Source organism: Equus caballus, chromosome 21 (genome assembly GCF_041296265.1).
Source record: "Equus caballus isolate H_3958 breed thoroughbred chromosome 21, TB-T2T, whole genome shotgun sequence".
In the NCBI taxonomy this organism is placed as follows: Eukaryota; Metazoa; Chordata; class Mammalia; order Perissodactyla; family Equidae; genus Equus; species Equus caballus.
Window position 1 is genome coordinate 29,056,142 of NC_091704.1, and position 19,527 is coordinate 29,075,668.

General features: G+C 40.3%; 1 protein-coding gene across 2 annotated transcripts in view; it reads right to left on the reverse strand.

Annotated features, from left to right (window-relative positions):
• The window catches only part of RAB3C (RAB3C, member RAS oncogene family), a 273,330-nt gene that overhangs the window by 224,514 nt on the left and 29,289 nt on the right, over nt 1-19,527 (reverse strand). The gene's annotated exons all lie outside the window — the stretch shown is intronic.

Genomic DNA, 19,527 nt, shown 5'->3' on the forward strand with positions numbered 1-19,527 from the left:
TTCTGAGAATAGTACATGCAGATATTGAGGTGAAGATCAATTAAGACGCAATCTCATAATCTCCTCTCTTGTTATGTCCAGATGGATCCCTGTTTCTCTTAATGACTTTTTTTCCTGGGCTTACTTGCGCTATAATTGGCAGGGCTCATTCTTATTTTTCTCAGATAAGAGAGTGAGGGCATGAGACAGTTTGATAGACAGGAAAGTGTTAAAGTAGCCCTCCAACTCTCTATTCTATTGACTACTGAGTATAGTCGGCACCAGCAGCACATTCTACCTCTCTATTCGCTTAAGGGTCAATTCATTTTCTACTCATGCATTAAGCTTGCTCTGCTAAAAAATTGACAAAGCACGCTGGATTCAATTCTATGGAATTGATTACAGGTGATGTTAGACTTCAGGGGCGCTCAAAAGCAGCAAAAGCACTTCACTCAAAATTACTCCAGGATGCGTGGTCTGATGGAATAAACTACAACCAAGGAAAGATCTGATGAAAATATTTATTTCCTTGTTCCTGAAACATTAGGATATACAAACAAATGCAAAATACAAACAATGTAACTCTACTAAAATTATCTTTTGGAAGCTTCCCTGCTATATGATTGGAAAATTAGTATAATTACAATATTGCACCAGATTCCTAGTTTATAGCAAAAGGACTGCTGTTCCCACTCTGTAATGATAAGTGCAGCTAGCACCCTACAGAAGAGGGCACCTTCTTTGACAACCTCATCCTTGAAAGACATCTGACATTTTATTCTGTCCTTCTACTTCAGGAATTCTGAGACTCTGCTAATGAGAGTATTTTTAGAGTCCTATATTTCAGCTGCATTTTATATACCACCTGACGCAGGGCAGCCCCAAATAATAACAGCACTGAGCGTCCTAGTAATTATTATTTATAATTACTTCCTCATGGTGTGTTGGCTCATAAATTTTAATGGAGCTCTTTCTGCAATGTTGATTGCCAAACTCCCTGGCATTTTTGGGATAAATGTTTATCCAAATATAAATAATATAGTCAAGTAATTTCATAGTCAGCTTGTATCTTCCCCTCTTCACTCCACCCTAGAGGTTATTTTAAATGCATAGCATTTGAGGGGGGAAGACAGAGGTGATGGTTGTCCTACTTTGGAAGTTCTGAGTCCTCACAGTGACTCCTGATCTTCATCTTCCTGGCAGGGATATAGGTTGGTGCAAAATAGCTCCTGGGCAGGCAGACAAATTTACTGCCAGCAGCTGGAAGCTCATTCTTTCCAAGAGCCAGGAATGAGCTTGACTCCAGGAAAAAATCAGGAGAGGCTGCTCTCTTTTCCCTCCTCTGTATTCATTGTTAACTGGAAAAGGGGTGAGAGAAAAATGAAGCATATTTTACAAAGACATTAGGAATAGACTGTGTCTTTGCAAAAGAAGACACAGTATGAGTGGATTTTTACATTACATCTATGTGTATAGTAGATTTCATTTATGTAGTGAACTTCTCTAGTACCTTTAAAAATCATTGATTATGATTTTGGAGTACAGAATCTGGTGATGCTGAGATTGGAAAGGTTAGGAATTCCTGATGGTCAAACATCATTGGGGAAGGAAGAGGAAACATCTCTACAATTATAAGGTAGATATTTGAGAAAATATGAGTTTATTTCATCTATGTAAAATTAACATGTTGTTAAGAAGATATTGTTTAAATTTGAGTTCCTCCAAAAGCAGAGCCTGAGAGAACTTGGGAGCAGGTGATTTATTTGGAAGGTGATCCTGGGAAAAAGGAATGAAGCAATAGGGACAATGAGACAGGAAAGGAGAAAAAGACAATGTAAGGATATAATACTGAGGTCACTGGAGTGACTAAGGGAGTCTCGATACTGCTATAATCTTCCAAAAAGCATACAGAAAGCTTTACAGAATTGTCCATTTGAAAGACAAGAGGCTGGAAGGTTCATCCCCTGGCTCTGGTCCTCCCTTAATTGAGGGTCATTGTGGGTTTGGGGGTGATTCATGGCCCTACACTTCTGGCTGTGCTTGCAAGCATGGACCTAGTGAGTTGCACTGTAAGAGAAAGCCCTAGGGGAGAATGCAGAAAGGCAAGCATGATGCACTTGAGATGAGACACTGAACATGCACAGATCTGCCCACGGCAGCTCAAAATCAGAAGCAGGCACAGAGATGGGTAGGGGCCTAAGAGACATCTGCTACACATGTCTGCCGAATAAGGAAAGATCATTTTAGAATGATGATATCAACTGTATTGAGTGCTTCCAACAGTATTCCATATTCTTCCGTTTAAAGGTGTGTACACATTTAATGCCCCAGGTGACACAGAATATCTGTTTCCTGCTATTTTCAATTCTGAAATTTATATCTGTTCTGACATTGTTTCTTTACAGCTTCTTAGTCCTTGCTGAAGTTTCCATTATACTTAATGACTAACACATCTACTTGAGTTGTGAAATGGATTATAATTTCAAAAGAATGAAGACATATTTATTATTTCATAGTGGTTTTGACATTTCTGTAGCTTGTCTTTTAAAACATTAATTTTCAAGAAAATAATTAATAGATGTGGCTCCATTAAAATGAAAGGAAAAAAGTATGCTCCAAACATGCCATAAACAAATTAAAGGCAAACAATTAGGAAAAAACTCACTTGCAAGAAAAACAAGTTTATTTTCAGGAAAAAAGAAGGTGTCACAAATCAATAAGAATAAAGATGTATAGTACAAAAGGTAGTAACTTGTGTGAGAAAAATGCAAATGGAAAATAAACATTTGAAAAAAACACTCCAAAAGATGAAAGTGGAACTACAGTAAATTTAAATTTGGCAATTAAAAGAATCATCATGTCAAATATTGCAGGGGTCAATGAAATGGACATCTCCTGCCCCGTTGTTGGGAGTGTAAAATTTTAGCACTCTGGACAGCAACCTGGCAACATTAATTTTAAAATGCCAACATTCTACTTCCTAGGATTTATCCACACACACAAAGAGATAAATGCGGTAAAGAGGTATCAATGCACATTCTCATGATTTATAACGGCCAAAAGAAAAATCAGAGAACCAGAAAGAAACACCAGCAATAAGGGATTGGTTAAATAAATTATTCCTATGTTGCTACTTAAAACCAGGCTTTCAAACTAGGTTTAAATATTTTAGAAAAGGCTCATAACATATAAGTGAAAACACAGTTGGTGATATAGCATTATTTTGTTTTTAAAGTATGGAATATACACAGAAAAAAACTGGAAAGTTATACACCAAACTATTAATAGTTTTCTTTGGATAGTAACATTTCTGGTGATTTCCTTTCCTCTTTTCTGTATTTTCCACAAGGCACATATGTACTTTAAAAATACTAATCAAAACTAATTATTTTCAAAAAACCTACTTCAGTGTTAAAATTAATTATGACTAAACCCTGAGTGGGTGGCTCTAGCTACTTTTTCTGTCTTCCCTCCTATATTTTTCAGGAATTTTTATCTCCTAAAGAAATATAATAATAGCATATCCAAAATTTAAAGAGTTAGTCTAAATCCATGTCTATTTTCTCCAGTTAAGTCCTTTTACAGGAAAATTCCAGAAAGAATTTGGAGGCATCAAGGATGGAAATCCCAGATCTTTTACAGTCCTAGCACCAGAATATATAAGGATAATGAATTATCCAGTCACTTAGAGAGAGCGAGAGCAGGAGAGAAAAAGGGAAAGTAGAAGAGTAAGTACAGATGAAGAGAAAGAAAAGCAGGCACAGAAGTACAGAACATAGCTGGGATGTTCAAATTTGCTTTGTTTTGTTTCCCTTGTTGAGTCCCAAAAATCAGAAAGACTACTAAAGATGATTAAACCTTTTGGTTTTCCAAATATGAAACTTCTGTGTATAAGAAAACATCAAGAGTGAGGAACTGGAAGAGAAGTACTAAAATCCACTCAAACTAGAGAGTAAAAATGGAAAAATTATTCTTTGAATAAAAGAAATTCAATGATAATGCTTTCTCCACGTGCCCAAGTCCTTTCCATGGATACTGTCCATGAATTGTGAATTTGACAAAAAATCAACGTGATTTCTTACCAGAAGTTTCTTTCCTAATCGCTTGTCTGATTCCCATATGTCTCTTCTCAGTTTTTCTGACATTTTAAGGTGAGGCATTGAATATACAAAAATTATACAAAGGCGTAGAATTAAGAACATATATGAAAGGCTTTGACATAAAAAACAAGAAGGAAGTTAAAATTCTCATATGCCCTTTCTTTTTGGTTGTCTGTCATTGCTGACTTTGTCAACTCAAATTGATTGCAACAGTGTTCCCCTGGGAATTGAAAAGGAGACAATCCCAAGGATTATAATTCACCATTTTGTGAGTGACTCGTCATCCTGGTCTGGCACATGTTTTTCTCTTTGTGTGATCTTCCCTGATTAGAGGAGGCTGACAAAATGATCTTAACATAATTGAAAATAGACTGAAGGAAGCATTTGCTGAATGTAAAGTCCAAAAAATGGATTAGGATTTAGGGAGTAAAATCAGAAAGCTCAAGAGCACAAGTGCAGGCAGATCCATAAGGTGAGGCAAAAGCAATAAAGGAACAAGAGTGCAAAAGCAAAGTGATGGTTAATCAAGAGGCATACATCCAAAGACATGCATCCAAAGATAGGGCTCAAAGTTCAGGGTATGATGGACACTTGTCCAGAATCCAAACTAAAAATAGATATTAGCATTCAGGGGCAGGAGTGCTGCTTCTAAAGGGACTGAGATGCTAGGGAAGGTGATCTAGGCAGGAGCTCCTCTACTAGAGAACTGGGATGGTGGATAAAGGAACCCACAAATTTCCAGTTTCTAGGAAATCGGGATTCCAGGAAGACCAGCTAGAAGATCTATTTGAAACTGAGCAGATGAACAAGAATGTATGGATTTCACATATTTTCTTCATCTAAGAATGACTGTTCTCAAAGTAGGAGTGGAGCCAAAATAATAAGCAATTATTTCAGCTGTCCCAAGTTTGCAGGGAGAGCTACAGGAGCAATGAGTCAAAACGATAATTAACATAATGCTGGACTCTCTGTGGTCCACTCTTTCACTTTCTTAATATGACATTTTGTTTTTCATATACTGAGAGACTTCCAATGTCTTCTTTTAATCCGATTCCAAAATGCAACTACAGACTAGATCACCAGAATTAAATAACATGTTAACACAAATGTACCACGTGCCCCTTCCTTATTTCCTGCTGTTCCCATTACTGAACCCCAACTATAGTCCACCATCTAGTGAGCCGCACTCTGGAACTCTGTGTTAGCCATGCTGTGATCATGGACTGCCTTCTTGAACTGTAACAGAAGGCTGTTTTCATTTTCCTTTCTGTGTCAGGAAAGGAAGCAAAAGTTAGGGGACCATCATCCAAGAGGTAAAGTATGCTCTAGAGTGTAGCCTCAGGGGCTAGGGGAGGAAGTCAGGGAGACTCTGGGGATGTACAAACTCTGGCCCTGACAGGCGCTTGTACCAGCCAAGACACGGGAGGTTGCCAGGTCCAGACGCAATTAGTCTGATTTAGATTCCTAGGAAGACAATTCTGGGTCTGGCTAAAAAATAGCTAACTCTGTAGAAATCATTCCTGTAAATGCAGAGATCTATTCTGCGTGCCAGATGACAGAACTTAAAAAAAAGCTTTTCTTGGAGGAAGGAGCAGCCTTTATAAACCATCAATTCTCTGGTGTCTTTAAACTACCTCACCCAGATTAAAAGGTATTTGTTTGAAAAGCTTCTGTTAAGGATGGACTGCAGCCTCCCCATGTGACAGATCCCATGTTTGACAAAACAAGACATTCTTCCTTATGCATTTGACCATCAGCTTTTCATTTGGCGGTTTTAGTACCACTCTTCTTACTTTGTCCTCAAAGAAAAGAGAGAAGAGTTGATCACCTTTACGAAGACATCATTATTCCAGCATAGTGTCTCCAAGACAGAGGGCTCAAATATCTCATCCATTCAATTCATACTAAACATATGGACCACAAATTTCATTGTCACCTCTCAGAGTGTTCTTACATGAAACATCCCCCTTACTATGGGCACCCAAATTAAGTTGAATTCAATTCAACAATGCACTTTTACCAAAAAGTGTTGCTCTTTTGCATAAATTCTTTCCTTTCTTATCTTATCACTGATATTTTAGTCCAACTACAAGTCTTGATCTTAAATGACTATTCCTTATGCAATGAGGATCAACAACTTCCAATATATTGTTACCCCATTGCCTTGAGTTTCTTCCCACTGCTCTGGAAAGGAAGTCTAAACAGAGGGGAACCCAGGTTTTGTGAGGCCTGGGGTTTATACAGTTTGAGGGTCCCCTAGCATCTTGCAGAACTTCCAGCATTTCTCAGATAGGGAGTCAGAGAGGGATGTTCCTAAGTGGTGACAGGGGGCATTCTGACTTAGTAATCTTACATCAACAGGGGAAAGTCTCAAAATGATAAAGCGCAACTTTCTGAGATTGGATGTTGAGCTTTTCACTTGGTTCAAGCCACAAACAGTAGCAAGAACTAAACTTTATTGAGTCTTACTATCTACAAAGTGCTATGTTAAGTGATGTACATGTTTATTATTATTCATAACCACGTTATGAGATAGATATTTAAATTGTGATCATTTCACAAATGAAGAAACTGAGGCTGAGAGAGGTTAGGAAGCCATGATCCAGGATTTGAACCCAGGCAGTTTGACATCAGGGCCTGTGCTCCTAAACAGAATGTGATGCTGGCTCCTGGGAAGCAGCTCTTCCAGGTGATCTTCTTTCTCTGTGTAATATTTCCTCCAACTTTTTAAAGGTATGAATAAATATCCCTCAACCTGGACAACTGAAATAAGGGGGATGAAGAAGGGTGATGATTATGAGAAGTGAGAATATATGAATAAAATTTAGGAGTCAACAAAGAAACTTCACAATCAAATATCTATAGAGTAAATGAGCATGATCATGTCTCTGTTAGACACGGTACACTCAATCCTGTGTTTGACTGAGTGCACTGTGTCAATCATGGGCCAGCCATTACAGGTGCTGAGACTCCTGAGCTGAATAATGCACAGTCCCTGACCCATAGAAGCTCATAATTAGTGGAAGAAAAAGAAAGTCAAAAACCAAATGACAGATAGTTCAAGTAAATATCAGTTAGTAACATAACTTTCATCAGATATGGCAAGTTTTATCTCTTGCTCTCATCTTGATTTGTTTCTCTTCTCTATCTGGAAAGAATGTCTGACTTAAATGTTTTTCCTCTCACTATTGAGTCGTAATCACACAAATACACAAGTTGGAAGATTGGGGTCCTGGTAGATTTCCCTGTGGGTGAGATGTCCTAAGCCTATGCTTCCCCCACCACTTGCTTTCCCATTGCCTAGTTTTAAGAGACCCTGGGCTCTTTCTGTAAAAGCCACCAACTCCCAGGGAGCATGCCACATGGATACAGTAGGTGAGAGGCATATCCATGTATTTCCCAACCCATTCTCAAAGACATTATAGAGCAGCGGTTTTCCAGGCTGAGCTTTCCCTGTCTTATCCCAGTAAGGGGTTGGGAAGTTAAAGGGATGAAACTCTGGGCTCCTGACCCTGCTTAAAACAGGTCAGTTTCCTCTAGTTATTGGGATTTTGAAATCATCTCCCTTTGAAGAAATGACTCCATAACTTACAAAAATATTTGAAAATCACTGTGGCAAGTGCTAGAGAGTTTGAGGAAACAAACCTCTCCCTGCTTGAGATAGAGTGAGTACTGGAACCTTCCCCATTTTAGTTCATGACATATTCAGAGACATGCAATAGAAAACTGAGCTGAAGGGGGATGGAGAGAGAATACTTCTAGAACTCAATATCTAAGAATGCCTCTAATAGGAGGGAAAGGAAGGAATCAAGAGCAAAGTTAGGAACCAGTGGGAAGTGGAACTGTATTTGGTCTTGAAGTGAGGGAAGAATGATTGGCTAGGTAGGAAAAGAGAAGGGGATGAAGGAGCAGGTGGACCCACTGCAAGAGAGAGGATATTGGAGGCTCTGATCCACCTACTCCAAGGGATAGGCCTCTAGCTGGAAGCCACATTTGCGTTAACCTAAGGCTGTTCTCAGTCTCCAGAAATCAGGAGGAGATCTGAGAAGAGTATTTAAGACTACCATTCCCCAGATCTATCCTCAATCTTAATAGACTAAAGTAGACTCACCTTCAGCTCTGCATGAGCAGACACAGTATGACCAGAGGTGCCTTAGGCCACTTGGCACCTGTTCCTTAGAACAGCAGTTATCAAACTTTATTGCATCAGACTCATCTGGGAAGCCTGTTAGAAATCCAGATTCCCTGGTTCTGCTCATGGAGAGATTCTGATTCAGTGGGCCTGGGATGAGGTTCAAAATCTACATTTTTAACAAATTCTCCAAATGATTCTTAAAAGGGTCTGCCTTTGAGACCACACTTAGAGGACTATGTCTCTGGAGAGGCCATGGTTTCTGGCTAAAATCATCAACTAGACACTCCTCTGAGAAACAACGGTGCTGGTAAACCCCAGTGGAACCAAACTGTTCACCCAGACCCCTGCTCATACAGCCTTCTTTGTGAATTTCTCTCACATTCTGAGATTAGCCCATGTGCACGCTTGAGTGCCTCCCACTGGCAGAATCACCTGGATGTTGTGGGAATCGGTATCATCAACAAGGCCAGGCAGAGAGGTCTCAGCAGGTCTTGATTTCCACCAGTCCCCAAGGAGGAGCCTCTCTCCTTTCATCTCTGCTTTCAGTCGTTAGTAGCTATGTTATTACAAAACTCGATTTAGAATTTCACTCTCAAAACCAGACCTAGAGACCTCATTACAGCATTTGCAGAAGCTAGCCATAGAGCAAAGTGAGAAAAACACTTTCAATTCTCACTCTCTTGTTTCCAATTGAACGTAAATTTGTAAGGAATTATGCAGTAGAGATGAAATCTTCTGAACTTTGTCTTGACCCAGAGGTTAATTGCTTTGCAAAAGTTGAAGGAAAACAACCACTACTGTACTTTTTCTTAAAAGAGGAAGACAGATCCATTGGCTGAAATAAAATGAAATTGTTTATATCAGCCCATTCTTCCCCCTCAATTACCAGAAAGGGTCAATAATGTGACTTAAGAGTTTGGGCCAGCCTTTCAGACAGGTGGTCTAAGTTGAAAGGTCTAGGGAAGGTGGCCTCATCACTACTACTTGCTGCTGAAAGCTCCTTCATTAATTTGGTTAACAAGCTACTGTTTTAAAAGCCAAATATCCTTAGGATATTTGAAACATTAGTCTATCTGTCATGCCGAACTTAGTGTAAATTATCATTTAGCTTCTGATAAACTTTGAAAGACCAGGATTTCAGAGTCCAGGAGCTTGTTTTCACCAACAATGCTCCCTCTGAGAATTTTGCCAGGAAATCAAACGGCTACTCCACTCAGTTGCCTGGTTTGTAAACTAAGTAGGGGTTGTGGGAAGGATTCACCACACGTCACCTGCCTCCCTTCCTAGAATATGGGGAGATTCTTGCTCCAGTGAGCCACATTTGAGCAAGATCTACTTTCTGGTCCTTTGCACTTGCTGTTGCCATATTGTTGATAACAGCTGGGTATAAAAGGCGTGGGTTTACACTTTCATTTACTCATTCTCTCATTCAGATACTGCTGAAAAAGACAAACTTCCTTCTGGTTCAGCCTCTATTTGCAAAGACTTGCACTTTTTGCTCTGAGCCTCAAACGTGGCATCCAAGAAAGCCACCTATTGTCAGAGGACCTCCTTTCTTTTATCTGCCAACATATGGGAGTATAGGCAGTACCTCTTTATAAAGACGTGCCCTTACGGATATGTGTCAACAGTGCTATAATCTCCTGCTAATATTATTAATAATTTATTTGAAGCCTAGAACAGTAGCACTCAAAATGTGGTCTAGGGGCCCCAAGACTGTTTCAGAGGGTCTCTGAGGTCAAAATTACTTTAAAAATACTAAGTTGTTATTTGCCTTTTTCGTTCTCATTCTCTCACAAGTGTACAGTGGAGTTTTCCAGAGGTTACACAAGATGCGATATAGCAACAGACTGAATGAGGAAGCAGATATGAAAATCCAGCTGTCCTCTATTAAGCCAAACATTAAAGAGACTTGCAAAAACATAAAACAATATCACTCTCCTCACTACTTTTTCCATTTTTCAAAATGTGGTTATTTTTCATTAAGAGTATGTAATTTACATTTACACACAATGTGTTTATTATTGTTATTTTTAAATGAATTAATAAATCTTTAAATTTTTTTCAGTTTTAATTTCTAACAGAGTAAATATCAATAGATATAACCTATGTACGCACAAGCTCTTTGGAGTCCTCCATAATTTTTAAGGGTATAATTGCATCCAAAAAATATGAGCACACCATATGAGGCACTTTACACATTACGTTATTCTTCAAAACAACCCTACAAGGCAAATATTATTATCCTTATTTTATAGAAAATGAAACCAAGACAGAACAGAGTCAAATAACTTGCCCAGGATCAAACCATCAGACACCAAAACCTATTATTTTTCCTTGAGCTGTCTCTCTTGCTGCTCTTATTAAAGCCAGCTTTTGTTTGCCTTACTTGTGAGACTGAATATATGAAGGGACAATGGGCAGACCATATATAAAAATAGAACTTTGTCCCATGACCTGCAGCAAGCTGCCAGGAAATCAACTCCCTTATCTCCAATAAACCATCCAGGACACCAGCCTGCTGTAAGTCAGACTTGCAGGAAGCCAGATCACTATCTCTAGTGACAATTCAGGCAGGAAGCTAAATAATAATTTCTGTAACAATTAGCCCCAAAGGGTTAGGACTTAATTAATAACTAACAGCTTCCTCTAATTTTTGTCCCCACTTCCAACTTAGAACCAACCAGAGGAAGCCACTATGCACCATAACCAATCATAAAGGATGCCCTTCTTCCAGTTAGCCTGTCTACTGCTTCCTCTGCCAACAGCCTTCAATCAGGACATGCGTGAAGCCTTCTCTCTTCTCCACTAGAAAGCTTTCCCACTCCTCTGCCTGCCTTTCAGTCTCTGCCAAAACACAAGTGATGGCGGCTCTCTTGCTATATCAAGCTCAGCATAAATCGCCTTTGTTTTTCTCATTTGGCTGCTCTTCATTTATTTCACACTTGTTTCTATGTCATTATCCTATAAGTCACCAGAAGATAGGAAGCTTAAAAAACCCTGGCCCCCTGGCCGCCAGAGTCCAGCCGTTTGCACAGCACACAGCAATCACTCATATATGTCTAATCCTTGAAAACAAAGCCGTGCTGGGGGTTGTTTGACAAAACACAGTGACTGCCTGGCTCTCTGGCTGTTCTCTCTACACTGTCCAGCCCCATGGTTTATACCACACAAAACCCCCACATCCCTGATTCCCAGACCTTTGGGCTTCCAAGACCAAAATAATATTAATAATGAATGCAAAGGAGTAATTGACAGAGAATTATCATTTTTTCCCAAGAAAGGTTTAAAAACCATATTTATCATTTACCAGATTACCAAAAGAATGGGAAGGAATTAATTATAATAAATAATGTTATTTTAATTCAAAACGTTTCTTAACATGGAATAAATTTAGTTTTATGAAAATACACACTGCCTGGCTCTTCTTTTGGGGACACATCTATCAGCGGCCAGCACGAGTCAGCGGCGGCATTTGGGAACATGGCTCAGGCCACAGGCAGGGTGCCCAGCCTCACAGAGCAGAGGGCAGACTCCACATTCCTGTACTCGCATAGCACACACACTGACTAAACCACACGCCTCATTGGCTTTTGTTGCCAAGTTTCTCAGACCATTTGTTTCCCTTTTCCAGAGGATATTGGAGCACCTCAGAGAGAATTAGATAAAGGACCTGGGTTCATTGGTATTTTTTTTCCATGCAGTCACCCAATTTTGAGTGAAAATTAACTTATCTCCTTATGAAGCAGACATTAACAGCCATTCATGTGTTCAAAGTGCTAACTCATTAGCGATATCTTTAGCAAATAGAATTATCCAATGAAGGTCCATTGAAACAGTTAGGGAGGGCCATGTGGGCAGTCAAAGCAAAATAAAATAAAAGCTGCGAAATGTACCATATTATCGAAATTATCAGGGTATGAATATATGAAGACAATGCCACATAATATCTATGATTCAAATTCTCTAAAATGTGTTCTATGCCTACCTCTAAAAGAGTTCTATGCCTTCTTATTTGATAATCAAGTTGTTTTATATAGAAAATACTAATGCAAAACTACCTTCTTCATTGTGCTGGACATGCGTCTTTGCCTTCCCAGATCCACTCTTTACCCAGTTCCATGCTACTCTGTGCTCTGGGGGTCTAACTTCTGTGAACTGCTAAAACAGAGCTCCCTGTTGGCTACCCACAAGGTAGGCTCAGCCAATGAGAGACACAGTTAAAGGTGAGGGGAGAGGAGGAATAAGAAGTCTGGGCATTTCTTCCTTTGGCCCTTCCCTGCTGAGCCGTTGATTGGGAGAGGACTTGTTCTTCTCAAAGACCAAGGCTCCAGCTACAGGCCCTCTCCTACTGCTACAGCTACAGCTCTCTCCCCGGCCCCATTGCCTTCAGTCCAAGGGCTGGTAATGGCTCTGGGGTCTACACCATCCCTTATTGCTTCCCTAATCTCTGCACATATCTTTATAAAATCACTAAACTCTGCTAAATTACCTGGTTTGTTTCTCCCCAAAGCCCTATCTGATGCTTTCCTCCACTTCAATTCTTTTTAATTTGACGTCTCTTTTGCACATTTTATTTTCAGTTTATACTCTATTGTTTTTCACATGATGGTTTATAGACATTCTAAGACTGATTCAGTTGCTTTCAAAGATCATAAACTCCTTGAAGGTGGAGACCTTGCGTTCCATTTCATTGTCCCCATCAGCAGTGTAAGCAAAGTGATTCCTATCAATTAATGCTCACATATACTATTTCTTTTGTCTTGTTGGTTGAGTTGCCACAGTGGCAATGTTCGGGACTAGCAAAATTAGTGTTATGGGAGCAAAAGCAGAAGGGGAGAAAAGAATATTCCCAACACTGAAATTAAGTAGTATGCAGCTTGTGAAACGCTGTGCTTAAATCTGACTTGAGAAATAAATATGGAGTAATTAAATTCTTCATTTGTACCCAGATTTAAGCTATGTTGATGTAATTCCAGAACAACTGGTCTGTTCAGTATCACTTTAAAAAAATCAATAGAAAAATAACGAGTGACTTGGTGATATAAACACAGCCCACAACTCAGATCAGAAGCTGCAAGTATCACTAGGCAATAGCCTGAGAAGATTGTATCCTGGGATTTTAATAAGAGCTCTCTGTGGATCCAATGATTTACAATTGTTTTATTCTAGGGCAGGACATCAGTTTTATGAGCATTTAATAAACAAGCTGTAGGGTTTGCCTTCCCCATGCAGTTGATGACTCTATCTAAATGTACAGATGGCTCCAAAACACCACAAAACACCTCAACAACACAGCTGGCTGCACTTGGACATAATAAAATTTATCAGTGGCTGTTAAGAGGAACTCAGGTGTCCAAAAGATGTTTCACCTTGTCAATATGCTTGCATATTTCATTACCATGTCAGGATACCAAATTAAATTCTTCACATAAATGTCTACTTACATTAGAACGGGCAATTTGTGGCCAAAAAAGTCCATTTGCAGTTCCAGAAAGTACGGAGTTGGTTGGTGAAGTCACTATCGGTAAAATGCAGGAGGTCGAGAGAAATAAAAATGACTTATTTATCGACCACATACTACGTGTGAGGTACTAGGCTAAGAACGTTGTAAATATCGTTTTATTTAATCTTAACAAAAAGACTGTAAGCAAAGTATTATTATTATCCCCAGTTTGCAGATCGAAAAACTGAGGCACAGAGAAGTTAATTAAGTTGCCCAAGGTCACAATACCTTTAAGTAAGCCTTAGAACCGGGATTTGAATGCAGACAGCCAGGCTTTGGAGCCCATTTTAAATTACAAAATCACTATATGATATTGCCATCTTAGGGGAATTTAGACCCAAGTAAGTCAAGAATAGGCCTAAGGTCAACCTAACACCACTGTGTTCAGGCAGATTTAACATTTTAGTTCATAAATACATGGAGATAACACTACAGTAGCAAAGGGAGGCTTCTGTGAGGTCGCATTAGACTTTTCAGCACCCATACACCAAAGCTCATGCACATTATTAAAAGGATTCTCTCACTCTCACTCTGAGCCACTTTGCTCTCAACTCAGCTAATGATAGTGAACATAATTTACAAAATGATATAATGGAAGTAAAAAACTAGAATGAGAGAGGAAGGCAACTAGAAACATGAAAGGGGGACAGGGTGATACCAAAGAAAGAAAAAATATATAAATAGACTTAAGACTGTAGAAAACATCATCTGGTGACCACTGAGTGGATAGTCATCCCCGAGGGACTCCTACTGATAATCCTGAGTCTAAGACAGGTTAGTTCACCTTTCATGCTCTTAGCTTTTTGTCCTCCTAAGGTAAGTAAATGTGCAACACACATTAGAAAGATCTTCATTAAAATATTTAACTTATTTAAAGTTTTGGCATTTAAATTTTCAATTATCTGTAACTTCACTTATGCAGAATTCCCATTCTCTGCTACCAAAGGTGGTATTCCCATTTTTAGAAGGTTTCAGAGCAGCAGTCTTGAGCTAGAATTCCCTGTAGGAACTAGGATGACTTGGAGGATCATGAAAGATATCAGTCTGGATGGAATATATTGTCATGACACATTTCTGGAAAAAATTTACTCTATTGATTGTTGGCTATTTCCTGATTTACTTATTTATTTATTTTGGTGAGGAAGATTGGCCCTGAGCTAACATCTGGGCCAATCCTCCTTTATTTTGTATATGGAACGCCACCCCAACTGGTTCTGATTTTTTTTTTTAAATCAGAGAGTTATAAAGTTCAAAGTTACTCTAAAAGCAATGGAAAGGGCTATCTGACCAGGAGGAAATTATTTAACCTCTCTGAGTCTTGGTTTCCTCACATCTTTAGAAACAGCTATATTAATACCAACATTTAAAAGTCATTGTAAGCATTAAAAATAAAATATGCTTTGGGCCAGCCCCATGGCGGAGTGGTTAAGTTCACACACTCCGCTTTGGCAGCCTGGGGTTCTCAGGTTTGGATCCTGGGCGCAGACCTAGCACTGCTCATCAAGCCATGCTGTGGTGGCGTCCTACATAAAATGGAGGAAGATGGGCATGGATGTTAGCTCAGCAACTATCTTCTTCAAGCAAAAAGAGGAAGATCGGCAACAGATGTTAGCTCAGGGCCCATTTTCCTCACAAAAAATGAAAAAATGAAATATTCTCAGTGGCTGGCCCAGAGCAATTACTCAAAAGCGGCACTTACAGGGAAAAGGTAGCAGAACGGGTTAAGAGAAAAGGCTGCAAAGCTAGGAGGCTCACACTCGGATCTGCTAACTGCTTGTTAGCTATGTGACATGGGCAAGTTATTCACCTTTTCCGTGCCTCAGTTTCTTCATCTGTAAATTCAAGATAAGAATCATATCCATCTCACAGGTTTTTGTGAGGATTAGATGACTTCATTCCTATAAACGCAAACAACTGTATCTGGCACATTAGGGATCATTGAATGTCAATTTTGTTTTTGTTTTGGTTGAGTACATCCCCTTGGTTTTCAAGATCAGGTAACTGATGCCTAGAGAAGTTAAGCCATTTGCCCCAGGACTCCAGTCCCCTGCGCAAATGCCCCTTCTCTATCCCACTGTCTCAACACACCTTTGCCTGCATGCTCCCATTGACTGTTTCTCTTTTGCACTAGTTGTAACTGCTTCTCATCGGTCACATGTGTCCTTCGGTCCCTACAGACATGCAGGTAAAATTTCCATAAAAGCAGCACTTAGCTGCCACGAAGCTGACTGAAGATGAAGCTTTACGTTTCTTCCAAGGGGCCCCAGCAATGGGTTCACATGGTCATCTGTTTTTGCTACTTTTGCAAAAGTAAGGTATTTTTGTATCTTATTCCTTAAAGAGGATTGTCAAACTGTAAAAGCTTCAGGCCCCAATAATCTAGATCTACTCCTGCTCAAATGGAGGGCAGAATGGGAGGAAAGGCAGGATTGGCTACACAGCAGCAGGACATAAATGCTCCATATGAAGCTATGGTGGGAAACAAATCAGAAAACAAAAACTCTTACTTTTGAAAGGAGAAAGAGAGAGCAAGCAAGCTCACTCCTGTTCTTCAAATGGCTGGCTCCTGCTCATTCTCCCGGTCTCAGCTCCATCATCGCATATAAACCCTCATGGATCATCAAACAAAAATAGGTTCCCCCTCCCCTGATGCCGGTTTTCATTCATCAGAGTGCTCTGATTATTTTTCCACAGCACTAACACAATCTATAGTTTTCATGTATGTGCTTTCCATCTCAAATTCCTTCATGATGTCTGGCACATAGTGAAAATATCAATAAATGTTGATTGAGTGAATGAATGAATGAATGAATGAATAACTCCTTTTCATCTGTCAGTTCTTGGCTCCGATAGAGATGCTCTCAGGAAGCCTTCCCAGACTTGTCAAGGCTGGGTTCGCATCTTTCCTCTGTCTCCTGTGCTCACACCTCCTGTGCATTTATCACAGCAGATGGAATTCCCTCTCCACTCATCTACCTCCCCGTCAGACGGCTGGCTCCTTACGGGAAACCCTGTGCCTCCTCCACCATCGTATCCCCAGCACCTAGCCCAACGCCTGGCCAAAAGTAGGCGCCCAGAAAATATTTGATTCGACTAACTTACTTTATTGAGCACAGAAGCCTAAAGGTTGGTACACTATTTGGAAAAGAAGAAAACTAACATTTGTTGTTAGTTTTGTGTCTAACATTGAACTAGGTAGTATTTACTATAGCAAATGCTTGGCTTAGGGGTAGGTGCTATTTTCTTTTGTTTCACAAATGAGTAAACAGGGGGTCAGAGAAGTTAGGCTTGAGGTCACACAGTTAGTGAGATCAAGGTCAGCCTTTGAACCCTGCCAGCCAGACTCTAAAGGCCCTGCTCAAGTCACTGGGCCACTCTGCCCCTGGCAGCTTACGCTTACTGATCCACAGGCTGATCCTGTCTTCCATGTTTGTCTTCATCTTTCCACTTAGCTGGTAAGCTCTATTAGGCCAGGAACAAAGTCTTTACCCTCCTTCATATTTTGTCAATGCTGAGAAGAGTGGTTTAAACACAGTGGGATGTGGGAGTTGCTGCTTTCAGCTGTCTGACAGAGTGAATGTTTTCATGCATCTTGACATTTCACACACACTATCAGCTTCCTCTCAGGAGTGAAACTAAGTCTTGCCTTTCTCAATCTCTCAGGAAAAGCAGATGCTAAGTTAGAAGAAATGTGATGGGGAGAAAAGAGCATACAGACGACAGCACCAGGAATGGTCTTGGCAGCTGTCACTGGCTTCGGTGGTTCTCTTATGGAGCTCACCAGGGCAGAAAATGTTGGTTTCCTATAAATAGACGGGAGGGTTTAAACACCATTCTGAAATCAATGGGCAGGGTGATGAGGCTAAATGAACACCAAATGCAAAACTCACAGGCAGAAATATTTTCCCGTAGGTACTCATTCCGTTTACTCAGATTCTTCCTTCTACATACTCCTCTTTATATGCACGTTCCCAGACAGTGGAAACAGGCCTTCCAGAAATGTACAGGAAAGAGTTAGTTGAATATGTTCCAGTCCTTCCTGCTGTGCATATCTATGTGTTTTAAACACAAAACAGATAATGCACAACCCACTCATGCTGGCAGATAGCAAATTTTAAGCAAAACAACTTATTGCCTTCTGTAACTATAAATAATTTCTTAGAACAGGTAAGAAGGGAATATGCAAAGATATTGAGCAATTACTTAATGTGGAAAAAGTACCTGCTAGGGATTAGGATTTGTAAGATTACAGATCTGATTCCTTGATGATCTCCAACAAATCATTTGGCCTTTCTGGACCTCATTCACACCATATGGTCAAATGCATGGGCTTTCGATTCAATGCCCTGGTTCAATCCTGCTTCTGACATATCCTAGCTGTGACATTGGGCAAATCCCTTTATCTTTCTGATTTTCTGTTTCCTCATCCATAAAATGGGGCTAATAATACCACTTTCCCTCATGGGCTTGTTGCAAAAAAAATTTTTTTAATAGGCGTAAACATAAAGTGCTTACTTTATGGGTCAACACTGGGTTCAATAAATGATGCTATTATCATTCGTATCATCAAATGAGGGGTTGAGCCAGAAAATCTTTGAGATCTTCTCTGGACCCAGTGTTCTAGTCTCTAAATACTGAGACCCAGACTGCACTGAGCCTGTGGTGAGGGTGGTTGAAACTACAAGCATTTGTCAAAGTGGCATCAATGGCAGAAGCCACCCCTGGAGCTCCAAGAACCTGCCTTGTGTATTATGCATATCTTTTACTTACTGTGTTGTGATGCTTTGACTTCTGGGGCCTTGTGGACCCTGGGGGTACTGCCCCTCCCAGAGTCACCCAATTCTTGGAGACAGCATACAACTCAGCAGAGCTCATTTTCAAATGCAAACCAACCAATCCAGGGCTCACATCCCCACCACCTCCCTTATTGGGCTCTCACATTCTGGGCCACTATCCACTTGCCCTAATCACCCCATGGCCACGTACCAGACAACCAGAGACAGCCTCTGTGCCCAGGGTCTGCTGAAGTTATTCAAACCAGCCAATCCTGAACCTGCTTACCCTGCCTGTCCCATTTCTTATGCAGAAACCCCAACAGAGGCTCTTATCACAGTTCCCCCTCTGCCTCCTGACCGCCAACGTGATTGCCTTCATTCTCAGTGTACCTCATCCCCTTCTCTTGAGATTGTAACTAAGAGATATAACTACCTTTTCAGTTGTCTCTTGATCTGTTGGCCACACCATACCTAAATAATAATAAAACTATATTTTAAAACGCCCTCTTCCTCCAGGCCTCCACTAGGGAAGCAGGGCTTGTATCCTACTCTGTTTCCCCATCCATCTCCTGCATTAGATTGTGACATAGATGCTGCCTGCATATATCATTGCTGTATGGGAATCAGAATCCCCTTTGATTGTGTATGGACCAGCAGCACATGCTTGACAAGCAGATGGCATCTTAATGAAAAGGAAAAGGGCCCCTTCCTAGAGCCAATCACAGCTCAGCAACTGGTGCTCTTACTGGAGAGAGGTCCCATCTGAACCCTTGGCTCGTGCACTTGTCCAGTGCACAATGTATGCATCTGTATGTGGCAGCTTTGGCCTCTGAACACACTGGATGGGTTTGAAGATGAGTTTCCTATTAACTCAGCCTGGCCAGAGCTCAGAAATGAAGAAGGGAAGGATAGAAGGAAAGATGGAAGAAGGGAGAGGAAGGACAAGGAGTAGGGAAGGGTGAGGGTGGGAAAAGAGAATGCAAAAATGATAAAATACTTGTTCTACTTCTTAAGGAAACAGTGATCCCTACA